The sequence below is a fragment of the Gossypium raimondii genome, chromosome 5 (assembly GCF_025698545.1).
Source record: "Gossypium raimondii isolate GPD5lz chromosome 5, ASM2569854v1, whole genome shotgun sequence".
Taxonomy (NCBI): Eukaryota; Viridiplantae; Streptophyta; class Magnoliopsida; order Malvales; family Malvaceae; genus Gossypium; species Gossypium raimondii.
In genome coordinates this window covers 38,801,764-38,818,471 of record NC_068569.1, presented here as the reverse complement: position 1 = coordinate 38,818,471, position 16,708 = coordinate 38,801,764, and the positions used below count along the sequence as shown (strand labels likewise).

Genomic DNA, 16,708 nt, shown 5'->3' with positions numbered 1-16,708 from the left:
CAGACGGATTCTTGAGGGATACAGAGCTTTCCTTCTTGAAATAGATAGCCTTCATGCCAATAGAACTTTTCAAAGGCTACCTTTTCGCAAAACTTAAACACCTCACCAAAGTCAGCATCGTTTGCATATAAATTTACATATAAATCATTAAGAAATGCAAACCCAAGCAATTTAGAATCCAGAGTGTTAAGCAAGGCAAACCTTTGAGACAATGCATCAACAACTATTTTATCTTTACCCTTTTTATACTTAATGACATAGGGAAAGGACTCGAGAAATTCAACCCATTTGGCATGACGTTTGTTCAATTTTTGCTGCCCCTTTAAGTGTTTCAAGGCCTCCTGATCGGTATGAATCATGAACTCTTTAGGCCATATATAGTGCTGCCACGTTTTCAGGGCTCGAATCGGGCCATACAATTCTTTGTCATACGTCAGGTAGTTCAAAGCAGCACCGTTGAGTTTTTCACTAAAGTATGCGATGGGGCATCCATCTTGCATTAGTACAGCTCCAATCCCTAGACCTAAAGCATCACATTCTAACTCGAAGGTTTTATCAAAATTTGACAAAGAAAATAGAGGTGCATGAGTTAAACAATCTTTAATTTTCAGAAATGCTTGTTGAGTTCTTCTCTCCAAATAAAATTAGAGTTTTTACAGATTACCCCGATTAAAGGTGCAACCAACGTGCTAAAGTTCAGCACGAATCGTCTATAGAAGCTAGCTAATCCATGGAAACTCCAGACTTGGGAGATGTTTGTCGGTCGAGGCCATTCTTGGATTGCTTTGACCTTGTCTTGATCAACTTCTAAGCCTTTCGAGCTGATTACGAAACCTAAGAAAACGATTTTGTTAGTACAAAACGCACACTTCTTAAGATTAACATATAAGGTTTCTTTTCTTAAAACTTCTAAAACAACCTTTAAATGCTTCATATGCTTGTCTAAGGTTTTACTATAAAGAATAATATCAAGAAAATAGACAACACAAAATCTACCAATGAATGAACGCAATATATGATTCATAGGTCTCATAAAAGTGCTTGGGGCGTTCGTTAAGCCAAAGGGCATAACGAGCCATTCATATAGCCCTTGTTTAGTCTTGAAAGCAGTCTTTCACTCGTCTACCTCGCGCAGGCGTATCTGGTGGTATCCACTTTTAAGATCAATTTTTAAGAATAAACGGGCTCCACTCAACTCATCGAGCATGTCGTCTAAATGCGGAATGGGGTGCTGATACTTAATGGTAATCTTATTGATGGCTTGGTAATCCACACACATCTTCCACTTGCCATCTTTCTTTGGAAGTAAAAGAACTGGTATGGCATAAGGGCTAAGGCTTTCATGTACATAACCTTTTTCAAGTAGCTCGTTCACTTGCTTTGGAGTTCCTTTGTCTCCTCGGGATTACTCCGATAGGTAGGACGATTTGGAATGGAAGCTCCTTGTAAAAAGTCTATTTGGTGTTCAATTTCACGAATGGGTGGCAGTCCACTCAGAATTTCTTCCGGAAACACGTCGTGAAATTCCTGCAACAAAGACAACACAAGAGAAGGAAGATTGTTATCAAATTTGTTAGTGCTAAGCAAGCTTTCTTTGTACATGAGTACAAACAAAGGCTGCTTCAATAACATGGATTTTCGGACATCTCTTTCCTTCACAAAGAAATTCTTTTTCTTTATTTCATCATCTTTTTTTTCTCTTTTAATTTTTGTTTCATATTTTCTTTTTTCTCGATCATTTTTATCTCTCTTTTTGCTTTCTTTTTTTTGAGCTCTTTCCTTTTTCTTTTCTTGCTCATTTTCTTTCAATTTTTCAATGGATGCTCTCATGTTGACTTGATCATCATATACCTATTTCGGTGTTAATGGAGCTAAAGTCACCGATCTACCCATGTGCTTGAACGTGTATCGGTTGGTGTATCCATCATGGATAACCCTCCGATCAAACTGCCAGGGTCATCTAAGAAGAACGTGTCTGGCGTGCATTGGTACAACAGCATATAGTAGTTCATCTGACGCTATCCGGCTTGGTAGGTTGAGTCGAGTCTACGTAAGTTACCCAATCATCCACGAGAAGTTCCGTTCGGTGTTGTGAGAAAGGTGTATTTTGGCTAAGTATAGAGGTATATGATGAAATAGGTTCAAAAGGCTAAAAGATAGATAGGATAGGTCGGCTAACAAGAAATAAAAGATGAAAGATAATTGGATGGGCTCGGTTTAACAAATAAAGAAAGATAGATAAGATAGAAACAGATAGATGATGGAATGGACAATGAACTTAAACGTCAAGAGCGATTAACACTATAAAGAGTGTCACCCCGGTTCTTATACTGTTTAAGGTGGAAATATGGTTTAGTAGAAGTAGAGGTGAACGCCACACCAAAGGGTTGGTAATAAGTTCAAGAAGGAGTTCGGATTGACGCCACTAGCATGCTAGATAAGTCACTCGAGACTCATACAAAATAGAGAGGAAGAAACCTCACAAGAACAAACGTTTATTCAATAAAATGGCAAAAGTCCCTCCTCTAGTTTACAAAGCAACTATTTATAAGCCTAATATGCCTATTGATATTCGACCTATTGATATTCGGCATCTATGATGTTCACACTAACTTAAATTCTGTTCACATTTGTATTTAACATGTTCACACAAAAGCATTAAAATTCGGTTGCTGCTTAAAGATGGTGCATGAATTGGCCGAACCATCATGTTGCTTCACTTGATGCATTCATGCATACTTAGCCTTGAAGAATAACCATAATGCCATAAATGTGTAGCCCTTTAATACTCCTACATCTCCCTTGGTCGAATGAGGCTTTAATATGCCTTGAATACTTGAATTGAATGTATAGAAATTCATCTCCCTTGGGGCCAACGTTTATGCACTTTAATAAATGGCAGAATAATCATGCATGTGAGAAGAAATGGTTTGTTCTAGATACTAGTTAGTACTTGCACGGATTTCCCAAGCATTTATCTTCCAATTGTCCATAAATACGGTCCATGAATCTTCAAATACATGAACAATCAACATTTTCCTCTTGCATGAACGTCCCAAATACATGTGTCCCTTTGAATGTTGTCTATTGAACCTCAATGCATGCACCTTGCATTAACTCCTCTTCATGCATTCGACTGAACCTAAACACACATTAAACACACTAAATCAAACATGAATTCGGCTGAACCTTAATAAAACATCATCTAGACATATTGATTAACATATTAAATAAATTAAAACACATTTAATTATGGACTATCTAGTATATTAAATTCGGCTAGCTCAAAATAAGAGAAAACAATTAATGAACTAAATTGAGCTAGGATATTCGGTCATGAGCTGTAACAAATTAAATAAAATAAAACTAATACTTAGTTTATTATAATGATAAAAGAAATGGGCTGAAACTAAGCTAGGTTGAGCTCAAATGAGCTTAAATAAGCTCAAGTGAGCTGATTAGAGCTGAATTGAGCTCGGGGAGCTGAAGATAAGCTAAAATTAGTTTGCACTAAGGTGCAAGGAGTCTTTAAGGTGATGGCCCGAGCTTCTCCATCAACATCGAGCTGGTTTTTACTCCAAAGTTGAATGAATAAAGCTGAAACAGCTTCTTGAAGGTGCCTAGTTCGAGCTCGAGTCATGGGTCCTTAAGGGAGCTCGATGGAATCAAAATTAGAACTTGTTGAGGTCTGTGTGCGTGGTCACGCCATTCCCCTTTCTTCAAAGTGACTTGTCCACAAGTCAGGCCATTTGCTCGCGTAAAAGCGTTCGTCGTCACAAGTCCCTAAGTTGTCATATTTGTAATATTTGCTCCAAGTGACCTGAATATCACACACAACTCGAAAGCAAGGCAGATTAGCCATATACCCTCCCTTTTTAGGGATGAGCTATTTCACAATGTCACTTACATGATTAATGAAAAAATCAAGGACACGAAGACTTAAAAACTTACAAACTCTTTTCGAATTCTCATTCCAAACTTGGGCAACTAAACCAATGTCGGGATTAAAAGTTGGTCTCACATTATCATAATGAAACAAGAAATTTATTGATGGCAACAACCAGAATCACAAGTCCATCGAAAATTATTACCTAAAAAACAACATTGTTGGACTCAAATCCTTTGTATAATGTTATGGCATAATATCCACCGGGATCAAAGACAGTTTTTTCTTACCATTTCTCGCTGACTTACATATTTCTCGACGGACAACATGGTAGAAAAACAAAACAAACTAAAATTATAAGCATGCATATAATGTTCGAATCCCTTAGGGCTTAGCATCGAACAACCTACAGATTCAAAATTTTGATGTTGACCTTTGCTTGGCAATAATTTAAGAAAACATGCTCTGGGTTTGAATATATGATTTTGGTCGTTCATGGTTAAGAGCAACAAAGGCTTTTTTTTCTTCAACAACTCACATATGCGAAACAAAGAAGAAATGAGCAAACAACTATTCAAATAGTCAAACCTGTCACATTTCATCCGAGAAGACATGCTTAGGCAAGAGGATTTTGCACAAGAATTTGAGGGCTCCACAAAACCACCATAATCAAACAAATCAAGTTTTGCATGTGAATAACCCATAGCACACACGTCCAAATTTTGCATATGCTAAATCAATTCAACATCATCAACAAATTTTTCAACGCAAAGCATATCTAGTAAACAATTCTTCATGCCTCCATTTACAACAAAATTGTCATCCACAAGCAGAGAATAACAGTTAACCAAAGCAAAATAAAGAAGTCTTTTGAAAGCTATGTCACTAGCCACTATCTCAACAGCATGCAACTTTTATTGTCGTATTTCAATATCATCAATGTGTCCTACCATTTCATGATGAATCAAGAATTTTATAACCAGCAAACTAGAATGAACAAGGAACAATTTTAAGTTATAATCAGAATATTTAAATTTCGTTTCCTTAGTCAAAGGACAAGCATCAAACAAACATAAATTGGTTGCACAAAATTTAGGATGTAATGTGAGCTTTCCTAAGAGCAACGTAGAGCTCAAACAAGAAGCTATCAAGCTGCCCATTGGTCCGATAATGCGAGTTAAAGCTAAACAATTCAAGGATGCTATTTCAGCAATGGTGGAATGAATTGTGGAAAATGATAGCAAAGAATTCAAAAACGAGCTCAACATGTTCAATTTTTGGGAAGCTGAATTTCGTTCCAGCTAATAAAATTTGTTGATGGAATTTTTAGACCATTTAAATTAAGCATTTAAATAAGTTTTACCACAACTTATAAATATGTCTTTAATTAATATAAGTGTTTAATTTGTCTTAGTTAAATTAAAGATGTCTTGATTTCATTTAGTTTGTCTAAATTAATACATGTATTAAATCTGTCCAGCCGAATTTATGTGTCATGTTTTATTAATATTTAATTTGTCACAATGTTAATTATGATGTTTACATTATGTTTTAATTTAAGTTCAGCTGAATTTGTTTGAATTAATTAAGTTCATTTGTTTTAATTCAGGTGCAGCCAAATTTGGAGATTCAATGGCTAGATGCATGCATGTAGATTCAATGAATGTGAAGATGCATGTGCAGTTGGTGTAATACATTGAAGCTGATTAATTTTGGCTCTCTTCAGGGCAACTATTCGGCCAAGAGTCAGCAGCCAATTCAACACTTTAAGACATGGCCGATTCTCTTCTCAAGGAGGCATAAAGATGTTCACACCATGTTCAGCCATGTTCACACCATATGGCTCTTCAAAACTGTCCATTCAAACTTCCAAATGGCTGTTCAAGTTGCTATTTAAAGTTGGTAATTTTTCAGCAAGAGTTGCTTCATGAATTACCTCATTAAACTCCATTAGCCGAATGTAGCTGCTGCTAATTTCTGAACTTCATTGGAAGCTACTCCTTGGTCTCCATTCAGCCGAACCTACATTGGCCAACATTCATAAATTAAAGCTAAATTTTAGTTCAATGTTTGCTTAGAAATTAAGCCTAGAATCTATCCATTCGGCTACTAGCCATTATGCTATAAATAGTTGCTAATTTTCTTATAAAATGACTTTTTGCCAAATTTTTGAATGAACTATATTTTTGGTGAGTTAATTCACTCTCCTTATTCTCCAAAGCTCAATTGACTTATCTTCACAAGTGGCGTCAATCTGACTTTGTTTTCGAACTTATCACCCGTTGGTGTGGCATTCTTCATACCGAAGGTTCCTATTTCACTAAATAGTAGGTCTCGGTTTTATCCTTAATCTTTTCATTTCTTTGAAACGATTTAAGCCCGTCTTATTTGCTAATAAGGGTTCGTTCTTGTTTCAATGGAAACCAGCAAATATCATACCGTTAAACACTTTCGTTTCCTAAGTCATTCCACCTTCAAAACTCAAGGACTGAATTTGTATTAAACCGACACTACCTAATTTCGATCGGGAATTATTATGACTCGTTACACCTTCTGAAACAAACTCATATCAGTTGGTATCAGAGCTAGTTAAATTAGGTACGTAAATTGTAATTTCGAAAAAAAATTTGAAAAAAACAAATTCGAAAAAAAGGAAGAGAAAGAATATATATTACAAAAATCATAAAAAAAGAATTTCGAATTAAAAAAAATTGCAAGTGTTGATTGTCGTTCCGACCAAGTGATTCTCTTTTTAAGTATTGACTCGTTATTTACGCCACAACTTCAAACCAAATTTTCTTTCTATCGAGCCTACCCTAAACCATAGAATTTTCCCTTGTTTAGCCTCTTGAAGCCGACCCACAAGTTGTGGATAAGTCGAAGGTAGCTTTTTAGAATATCGAGAGTTGGATTTGAGAGGTAAAAGGCAAGAGAGTTACATCAATTTAAAAGCTAAAAATAGAGTGAAACATGAGAGGAGTGAATTCTTTTCTTGTGAGAGAATTTGTGAGGTTCTTATGGTGAGGAAATTTTCTTATTTTAATCATCATGTCTAGGAGTCCGGAATGTCGAGCAACAAGTGGAGGAGCTTCGAATGCCGCTGGTGCAGGAGTAAACCTTCAACCAATAAGGAATGTTCCCGGAGGTGGAGTGCCCGATCTTCAAGTACAAGCAATTGTATGAGAAATTTCCCGATTGTTCCAACCCTAATTCAATTCCCTCAATGAACATATGGAACAAATGGAGGAGCGAAGTCAACATACGAACACCCTCCAATCCCAAGAAGAGAGAAAGAACGTCCTTGGCAACATGCAAATGACTTATACGAACCAAGTGACGTAGAAAGTGAACAAGGTTCACGACAAAGTGCAAGGCGACGAGGCCAACGAGCACGGGGACAAAGAGATCGAGAGCGGCCTGATGATGACTTAAAGAACATTAAGATGGTGATTCCTGCTTTTTAAGGAAGGTCGGATCCCGAAGCCTATCTTGAATGAGAGAAGAAGGTTGAGTTAGTCTTCGAGTGTCACAATTACATGGAGAGCAAGAAGGTTAAATTGGCTGCTATAGAGTTTTCTGACTGTGCCAAAATATGGTGGGATCAACTCACTTTAAGTCGACGACGCAATGGCAAACGTCCCGTGTCTATATGGGCGAAAATGAAGGCAATAATGAAAAAATGATTCATACCGACTTACTATCACTGGGAGTTGTATCAAAAGCTCGAAAGTTAACTCAAGGCCAACGAAGCATGGAGGATTACTACAAGGAGATGGAAGTAGCCATGATCTGTGCTGATGTGGAAGAAGATCGAGAAGCCACCATGGCTCAATTTCTCGCCGGCCTTAACCGAGATATTGTAAATATCGTCGAACTACACCACTACGTCGTGGTCATTGATATGGTCCATATGGCCATAAAGGTTGAAAAACAACTAAAGAGAAAAGGTACGACACGTTCTTTCCCTAACACTTCTTCTATGTCTAGGTGGGGGCAAGGAACCAACAAATGTGACATGCCGAGTCGGAATAAAGAAGTAAGCGGTGCCACCAAGTTCAACAAACTGATTGCCGAAATGAGTAAAGGAAAGATGGATGCCTAACCAAATAGATCCCGAGACATAAAGTGTTTCAAATGTCTTGGAAGGGGCCACATCGTGAGCCAATGTCTGAACCAAAATGCGATGTTTGTTCGAGACGATGGAGAGATTGAATCTGAAAGTGAACAAGAAAATGAGGCCATTGAACAACCCGAAGATGAAAAAGAAGTTGAACAAGCTGAAAATGGAGAAATCTTAGTTGTGAAAAGAAGTCTTACTCTGCAAGGCGTTGAAAATGAACAACAACGCGAAAACATATTCCATACGCGATGTCAAGTGCAAGGTAAGATTTTTAGCGTTATAATTGATGGAGGAAGTTGTACGAATGTGGCTAGTATGATGATGGTGGAAAAACTCGGATTGGCCACCACCAAACATCCTCATCCGTATAAGCTTCAATGGTTGAATGATGGTGGAGAACTTAAGGTGACAAAGCAAGTGCTTATTTCTTTTTCAATCGGAAAATATCAAGATGAAGTGATGTGTGACGTTGTGCCGATGCATGCTGAGAATCTTCTTCTTGGACGCCCCTGGCAATTCGACAAGCGAGTGATTCATGATGGATACACAAACTGATTCTTCTTCAAACATTTGGGACGAATGGTGACGTTAGCTCTGCTAACACCCAAATAAATCTATGAAGATCAGCTCAAAATGAGGAGTTCTATTGAAAAATAAAAAGAAAATGAGCGAGAGCAAAAAAATGAAAAGAACAAAGAAAAGAATGTAGAAAAAAAGAAAAGCAAAAAAATGAGTGATAAAAAAAGAGAGAGTGAAACAAAAGAAAAAGAAAAAGAGACGAGTGATGAGAATGAAAAAAAGAGTTTGTATGTAAAAGAGAGAGAGGTTAGGAAATCGATGTTGTTAAAACAACCATTGTTGGTTTTGTTGTACAAGGAAAGTCTGCTTGGTACTAACAAATTTGATGACAAGTTACCCTCTTCTGTTTTGTTTGTGTTGCAGGAGTTTGAAGATGTATTTTCGGAAGAAATCCCGAGTGGGTTACCACCTATTCGTGGAATTGAACATCAAATAGATTTGGTGCTGGGAGCCACGATTCCAAACCGTCCTGCTTACTGAAGCAATCCTGAAGAAACGAAGGAACTACAAAAACAAGTAAATGAACTTCTTGAGAAGGGCTATGTGCGTGAAAGCCTTAGTCCCTGCGCCGTACCTGTTTTGCTTGTTCCTAAGAAGGATGGGACGTGGAGGATGTGTGTAGACTGTCGTGCTGTAAATAAAATAACCATCAAGTATCGACATCCTATACCGCGATTGGATGATATGCTTGACGAGCTAAGTGGCACGAGTTTGTTTTCAAAAATCGTTCTCAAAAGCGAGTATCACCAAATACATATGCGTGAAGGTGATGAGTGGAAGGCTGCTTTCAAGAAAAAGCACGAGCTTTATGAGTGGCTCGTTATGCCATTTGGTTTAACAAATGCCCCAAGCACCTTCATGAGACTTATAATCATGTTTTAAGACCTTTTATTGGTAGATTTTGCGTAGTTTATTTTAATGATATATTGATTTATAGCAAGTCTTTGGATGACCATGTATTACATTTAAAAGATGTTTTGGAAGTTTTGAGGAAAGAGACTTTATATGCTAACTTGAAGAAATGCGATTTTTGTACTAACAAGGTTGTGTTTCTAGGTTTTGTTGTTAGCTCTGAGGGCCTTGAAGTTGATCAAGAGAAGGTCAAGGTAATCCAAGAATGGCCCCGTCCGATGAATGTCTCCCAAGTTTGAAGTTTCCATGGATTAGCAAGTTTTTACCGTCGATTCATGCCAAACTTCAGCACCTTAGCCACACCCTTAACTGGGGTTATCCGTAAGAACTCTAACTTTGTATGGGGAGAGGAACAAGAAAAGTCATTTCTAAAAATTAAAGATTGTTTAACTCATGCACCATTACTAGCCTTGCTGAATTTTGATAAAACGTTCGAGTTAGAATGTGATGCAATAGGTTTAGGTATCGGTACCGTGTTGGTGCAAGATGGACGCCCTATCGCGTATTTTAGTGAGAAACTCAACAGTGCAGTACTAAACTATCCGACGTACGACAAGGAGCTCTACTCGTTGATTCGAGCCTTAGAAACATGGTAGCACTACCTTTGGCCCAAAGAATTCGTAATACATACCGATCACGAGTCCTTGAAGTATTTGAAAGGGCAACACAAGTTGAACAAGCGGCATGCTAAGTGGGTAGAATTTCTCGAATCTTTTCCCTATGTTATTAAATATAAAAAAGGTAAGGAAAACGTAGTGAGATACGCCCCAGCCTCGTGGATGATTCTGAGTCGTTTTTGTTGCCCGATCGTTCTAACGATAAAGTTTCGTTCGACTTGATTCAAAAGGTTATGTTTGTCCAACAAAGATGTTAATGGTTCAATCAAGGTTAAAATGGCAATGGTATATAAGGTACTTTCGGCTAAAAATGAAAGAAAATGTTTATTAAAAGGTTTGGAGTTTCGTTTTAAGGTAGAATGGATGGAAAGCTTAAAAACAAGAGTGAACCAACTTTAAGGATTTAAGTTGACCCGATTCTTATATGTCTTTAAGGTGGATTAAGAATGATGTAAATAGGACCTCGACCCTCTATCTAACGAAGATAGGAACCTCGGTATAGTTGAGCATACACTTGGTTAAAAGTGATAAGTTCGGGTTGCAAAGGACAAAGGTTGACGCCACTAACTAGTAGATAAGCCAACTAAGTCTTTGGACGAAATTGAGAGAAGAATTCCTCACAAATACTTAATTCAATATTCAAAATGGCAAAAGTCCTTTTACAAATAAACAAGCAAATATTTATAGTTCTTCAAAGGCTAGCCGAATAGACAAACTTAAAAGCTAAGAAAAATCAAGAAAATTCGAATTAATTCCTCAAAAGATTAATTTGAATGGGCATTCAAATGGGCAACTTAAACATGAAGCAAATGCACCTTGCAAAGATGAATGCATCGGTAGATCAATGGTCTTGTCCAGGTTCGGCCTTGCTCTTAAATTACTCCTTAAATTGCAACTTGTTGGCTGAAAAGATAGGAACATTAAAGATAGTTGTTGAATAGCCACACAAGTGTGAAAAGTCGGTTTGAAGAGTCAAATATGTGTGAACATCATCACTGAATAGTCCCCATGTGAACACTTAAAATAGGTGAATGTAGATGTTTAAAAATGGAACATTAATTTGAACATTCATTTGGGTTGCCATGCATGAATCGGCCAAATGCAATGAATCTAAGATGCATGCACCTTTGCAGTCAAGGTAAATTTCGCACCAAATTAAAACAACAAATTTATCATGTATAAAACAAATTAAATTTGACAAATACTTGTAAAAATCGCACATTTAATCATGTATTAGTTTAGGACATATTTAAAACACTTGAACTAATTAGGACATATTTAATAATATCTAATTATTGTTTGACCAGAATTAATAACTTAAATACTTGGACTTATGACAAATTAAATAACTATTCCAGCAAAATAAATATAAAGTCAAATAAGTCTAAGATGAGACGAATGAACTAAAACAAGCTCATTGAGCTTGAAGAGTTTTAAGTAGAGTGCACGATTTGCTCATCTTGCTGGTCCATGAGCCCTCAAGTAGACCGACCACGGATTCACCCCAAATCTGATCAACCAAAGCTGAAATTCCGTCTTTGAACTTCTTAGCCCTAGCTCGGGTAATAGGTCCTTTAGGCAGCTCGAGGGAGACATTGTTTGCACTTGATAGCTCATGGGGCTCGATTGCATCATTCCCTCCCTCTTCGAGGCGATTTGTCCCCAAATCTCTACCTACATCAAAGGGAGATAAATCAACCACGTTAAAGCTTGCGCTAATATTGCAATCCCCTGGGAGATCAAGCTTGTAAGAGTTCTCATTAATTCGTTCCAACACTTGAAAGGGACCATCTCCTCTTGGTAGCAGCTTTGACCTTCGTTGTGCCGGAAAATGTTCTTTTCTCATGTGAACCCAAACCCAGTCTCCGGGTTCGAACACTATTTGCTTTCTTCCTTTATTTGTTGAACGCATATATTGTTCGGTTCGAGCTTCGATGTTGGCCTTCACCCTTTGATGAAGTTGCTTGACATATTCGGCTTTTCTCTTAGCATCAGAATGGACAAGCTGATCATTGGGCAAAGGAAGCAAGTCTAACGGAGTTAGAGGGTTGAACCCATACACAACCTCGAATGGTGAATGTCTAGTAGCAGAATGGACGGATCTGTTGTAAGCGAATTCCACATGCGGTAGACAATCTTCCCATGCTTTGAGGTTCTTTCGAATAATTGCTCGCAATAAGGTTGAAAGTACGCGATTCACAACCTCTGTTTGTCCATCCGTTTGAGGATGACATGTTGTTGAAAATAGCAGCTTCGTTCCTAACCTTCCCCATAGAGTTCTCCAAAAATGACTTAGGAACTTTGTGTCTCGATCAGATACGATGGTTTTCGGAACTCCATGAAGTCGTACAACCTCCCTAAAGAACAAATTAGCAATATGGACAGCATCGTCAGTTTTAGAACAAGCTATAAAATGTGACATTTTGGAAAATCTATCTACAACAACAAAGATAGAGTCCTTCCCCGTTTTGGTCCTTGGTAGTCCTAGGACGAAATCCATTGAAAGATCGACCCATGGTGCGTCAGATATGGGCAATGGTTTGTAGAGTCCATGCGGATTGATTTTGGACTTGGCCTTCTTGCAAGTTATACATTGACTACTGAGACCGCTCAACATCTTTTCTCATCCTGTGCCAAAAGAAATGCTCATGGAAGGTTGACAACGTCTTAGCCACCCCGAAATGGCCCATGAGTCCACCACCATGTGCCTCGTTCACCAACAATTTCCTTATTGAACCTTGCAGCACACAAAGCTTACTTTCGTGAAAAAGGAAACCATCAAACCTGAAATACTTATCAACAGCTTTGTTTTCATAGGATTTATAAATATCACCAAAATCAATGTCATCAACATACAATTCCTTCAAAAAGGCAAATCCAAGCAATTTTGAATCCAAATATGATAGCAAAGTACATCGTCGAGATAACGCGTCAGCCACAATGTTTTCCTTACCCTTTTTGTATTTGATGATATAAGGAAAAGATTCTAAATACTCTACCCATTTGGCGTGTCGTTTATTCAATTTTGCTTGTCCCTTGATATGTTTCAACGCCTCATGATCCGAGTGTATGACAAACTCTTTTGGCCACAAGTAGTGCTGCCATGTCTCGAGAGCTCGAATTAGAGCATACATTTCCTTGTCGTACGTCGGATAGTTGAGAATGGCTCCATTTAACTTCTCACTAAAGTATGCCACGGGCCTTCCATCTTGTGTTAAAACGGCTCCAATTCCGACACCTAATGCATCACATTCAACTTCAAACATTTTAGCAAAATCAGGCAACACAAGTAATGGAGCATTAGTTAAACATGATTTAATGGCAATAAAAGATTTTTCTTGTTCCTCATTCCAATAGAAAGCAGAAGACTTTTTTATCACACTAGTTAAAGGTGCTGCCAAGGTGCTAAAATTTGGAACAAATCATCGATAGAAGCTTGCCAATCCGTGGAAGCTCCTCACTTGGCTAATGTTCGTGGGTCTAGGCCACTCTCGAATGGCTTTCACCTTTTCTTGATCAACCTCTAGTCCTTCCGAGCTGACCACGAATCCTAAGAAAATAACCTTGTTAGTACAAAAAGTACATTTCTTAAGATTAGCAAACAAAGATTCTTTTCTAAGCACATCCAAAACAGATTTTAAATGCAACAAATGGTCATCTAAGGATTTGCTATAGATAAGTATATCATCAAAATAGACAACGCAAAATTTTCCGATAAAAGAACGAAGAACATGGTTCATCAAGCGCATGAAAGTGCTGGGCGCATTGGTAAGCCCGAATGGCATAACCAGCCACTCGTAAAGCCCATGCTTCATCTTAAAAGCGGTTTTCCACTCGTCCCCTTCACGTATCTGAATTTGGTGGTATCCGCTCTTTAGATCAATTTTAGAAAACAATCGAGCACCACTCAATTCATCCAACATATCATCGAGTCGTGGTATTGGATGTCGATACTTAATAGTGATCTTATTCACCGCGCGACAATCTACGCACATACGCCATGTTCCATCCTTCTTTGGCACCAATAAAACCGGTACGGCGCATGGACTAAGACTTTCTCGTATATATCCCTTCTCCATAAGTTCATTGACTTATTTTTGCAATTCTTTGGTCTCTTCGGGATTTGTACGATAAGCTAGACGATTGGGAATAGAGGCTTCGGGAATGAAATCAATTTGATGTTCTATTCCTCGAATGGGCGGTAACCCATTAGGAATGTCTTCCAGAAACACGTCCTCGAATTCCTGCAAAAGAGAAAAAATCGAAGAGGGCAAATTTGGATCCAACTCGTTAGTATTCATAAGAGTTTCCTTGTACATAAGTACAAGAACCGATTGCTGCATCAAATAAGATTTCCTAAAATCACTCTCTCTCGCATAAATACTCATTTTCTTTTGCTCTTTTTCTTCTCTCTTTTTTCGTTCGATCGATTTATTGTTTTCTCTCACACCTTTCAAAGGTTTTTCTTTTTTCTTCTCAATGTGTTTTTCGCTCTCTTTTTCATTCTTTTCTTTTTGTACATTCTCTCGAAATTTTTCAAAAGACTCTCTTAACTTCAATTGATTTTCATAAACCTGCATTGGCGTTATTGGAACTAAGGTTACATTCTTCCCTTCAAACTTGAAAGTGTAGCGGTTTGTAAAACCATCATGAATAGCTTTACGGTCGAATTGCCATGGACGACCCAATAACATATGACCAGCGTGCATAGGTACACGTCGCATAAAACCTCGTCGGAATATTTTCCAATAGTAAACGACACCAAAACTTGCTTAGTTACCTTCAACTCCCCTCCATCATTAAGCCATTGAAGCTTGTAAGGTTGAGGGTGCTTAGTTGTTGGCAAGCCGAGTTTTTCAACCATTAAGGTGCTAGCCACATTTGTACAACTCCCACCATCCACGATCAAGCTACACACCTTGCCTTGGACATGGCAACGTGTATGGAAAATGTTCTCCCTTTGTTGTTCGTTTTCAACACTTTGAAGACTAAGACTTCGTTTTATGGCGAGGATTTCGCCATCAACAGCATATTCAAGTTCGTCTTCTTCTTCGGCGACTTCATCAGGTTCTTCATCATCATCTTCCTCCGATTCGAATTCCCCATTAGCCCGCACGATCATGTTACTTCGGTTAGGGCATTGACTTGCAATATGGCCCCTCCCTAAGCACTTGAAGCACTTTATTTCTCTCGATCGATTCGGAATGGCAACTTCTTTGACTTTGCTAGTTTCGCCAACGGGTTTGTTCATCTTAGAAGACAAAGATTGATCCTTAGTACGATTAGAAAAGTCTTTCTTACCCGTGCCTTGGTTCCACCTTTGAGGATTATTGGTGCTAGGAAAGGTTCGGCTAGAACTTTTTCTTTTCAATTGCTTTTCAAATTTGATAGCAACATGCACCATATCAACAATATCAACGTAGTGTTGAAGCTCCACCACATTGGCTATGTCACGATTAAGTCCGCCAAAAATCGAGCCATGGTTGCTTGCGATCTTCATCCACGTTCGCGTATCATGGCAATCTCCATTTCTTTAAAATAGTCCTCCACGCTTCGATTTCCTTGCGTAAGATTCTGCAACTTTTGATAAAGTTCACGATAATAATAAGAAGGTATAAATCTCCTACGCATTACGGCTTTCATTTCGGTCCAAGTTGAGATTGGCCGCTCCCCGTTCCTTCTTCGACTTGTAGTAAGTTGATCCCACCATATCATTGCGTAATCGGAGAATTCGATTGCCGCCAATTTCACCTTTTTGCCCTCCGAGTAGTTGTGACACTCGAAGACCAACTCAATTTTCCTCTCCCATTCTAAGTAAGCTTTTGGATCGGACTTCCCTTGAAATGGGGGAATAGATAGCTTAATACTTTTCAAATCATCACCCACTTGATCTCGTTCTCTAGGACCCCTATTCCTTTGTCCCCGTCGCCTCTCACTTTGATTCGACGCTTGGTCACTTTCCACCTCGCTCGGTTCGTAGGGATCATTCTCAAAAGGTCTTGCTCGTCCTCGCCCCCGTCTCGGTCCTTGAGGGGTTCCTTCTCGTGTTGGTCCTCCTTCCACTCGATCGAGTCTCTCATTAATAGATTCAAGTTCAGTTTGAAGCATTCGTTGGAATTCCCTTAAGAGGGCTTGTTGACCTAAATCGAGAACTCCTCCTCTGACATTTCTTATCAGTTGTCTTTCGGTCCTTTCCGCCGCATTTTGCTCGGGATTTTGAGACATAATAAAGATTCCTCACCACAAAGACTCACGTTCACTCAGAAAAGAAAGAAAGAACGACACTCACGCTCGTGTTTACACTCTTTTGGCTTTTACCTCCTCTCGAATATGCTCACACACTCGTGCCTTTTTCCTCTCGTTTCTTCTCTTATAATTTCGTATAAGACTTGGTAGGGCTTGATCTTTAGTTTAGAGGGTCGGCTTAAAAGGGTTTGCAAAGGAAAGTCGTATGGTTTAGGGTAGGCTCGAAAGAAAGAAAGGTTTAAAGATGTGGCGTATAAAATGGTTTCACTAATTGGAGAAGAATTTTTTTTTAATAGCGTGAAATTTCACTAAGAGGGATATAAAATAGTGTAGAATATGATTTTAAAA

At 38.4% G+C, this 16,708-nt stretch overlaps 1 pseudogene; it reads right to left on the bottom strand.

The window, feature by feature from the left end:
- Window positions 1-11,528: 11,528 nt before the first annotated feature.
- Window positions 11,529-16,339, bottom strand: LOC105767024 (uncharacterized; annotated as a pseudogene).
- Between the last annotated feature and the right edge of the window lie 369 nt (window positions 16,340-16,708).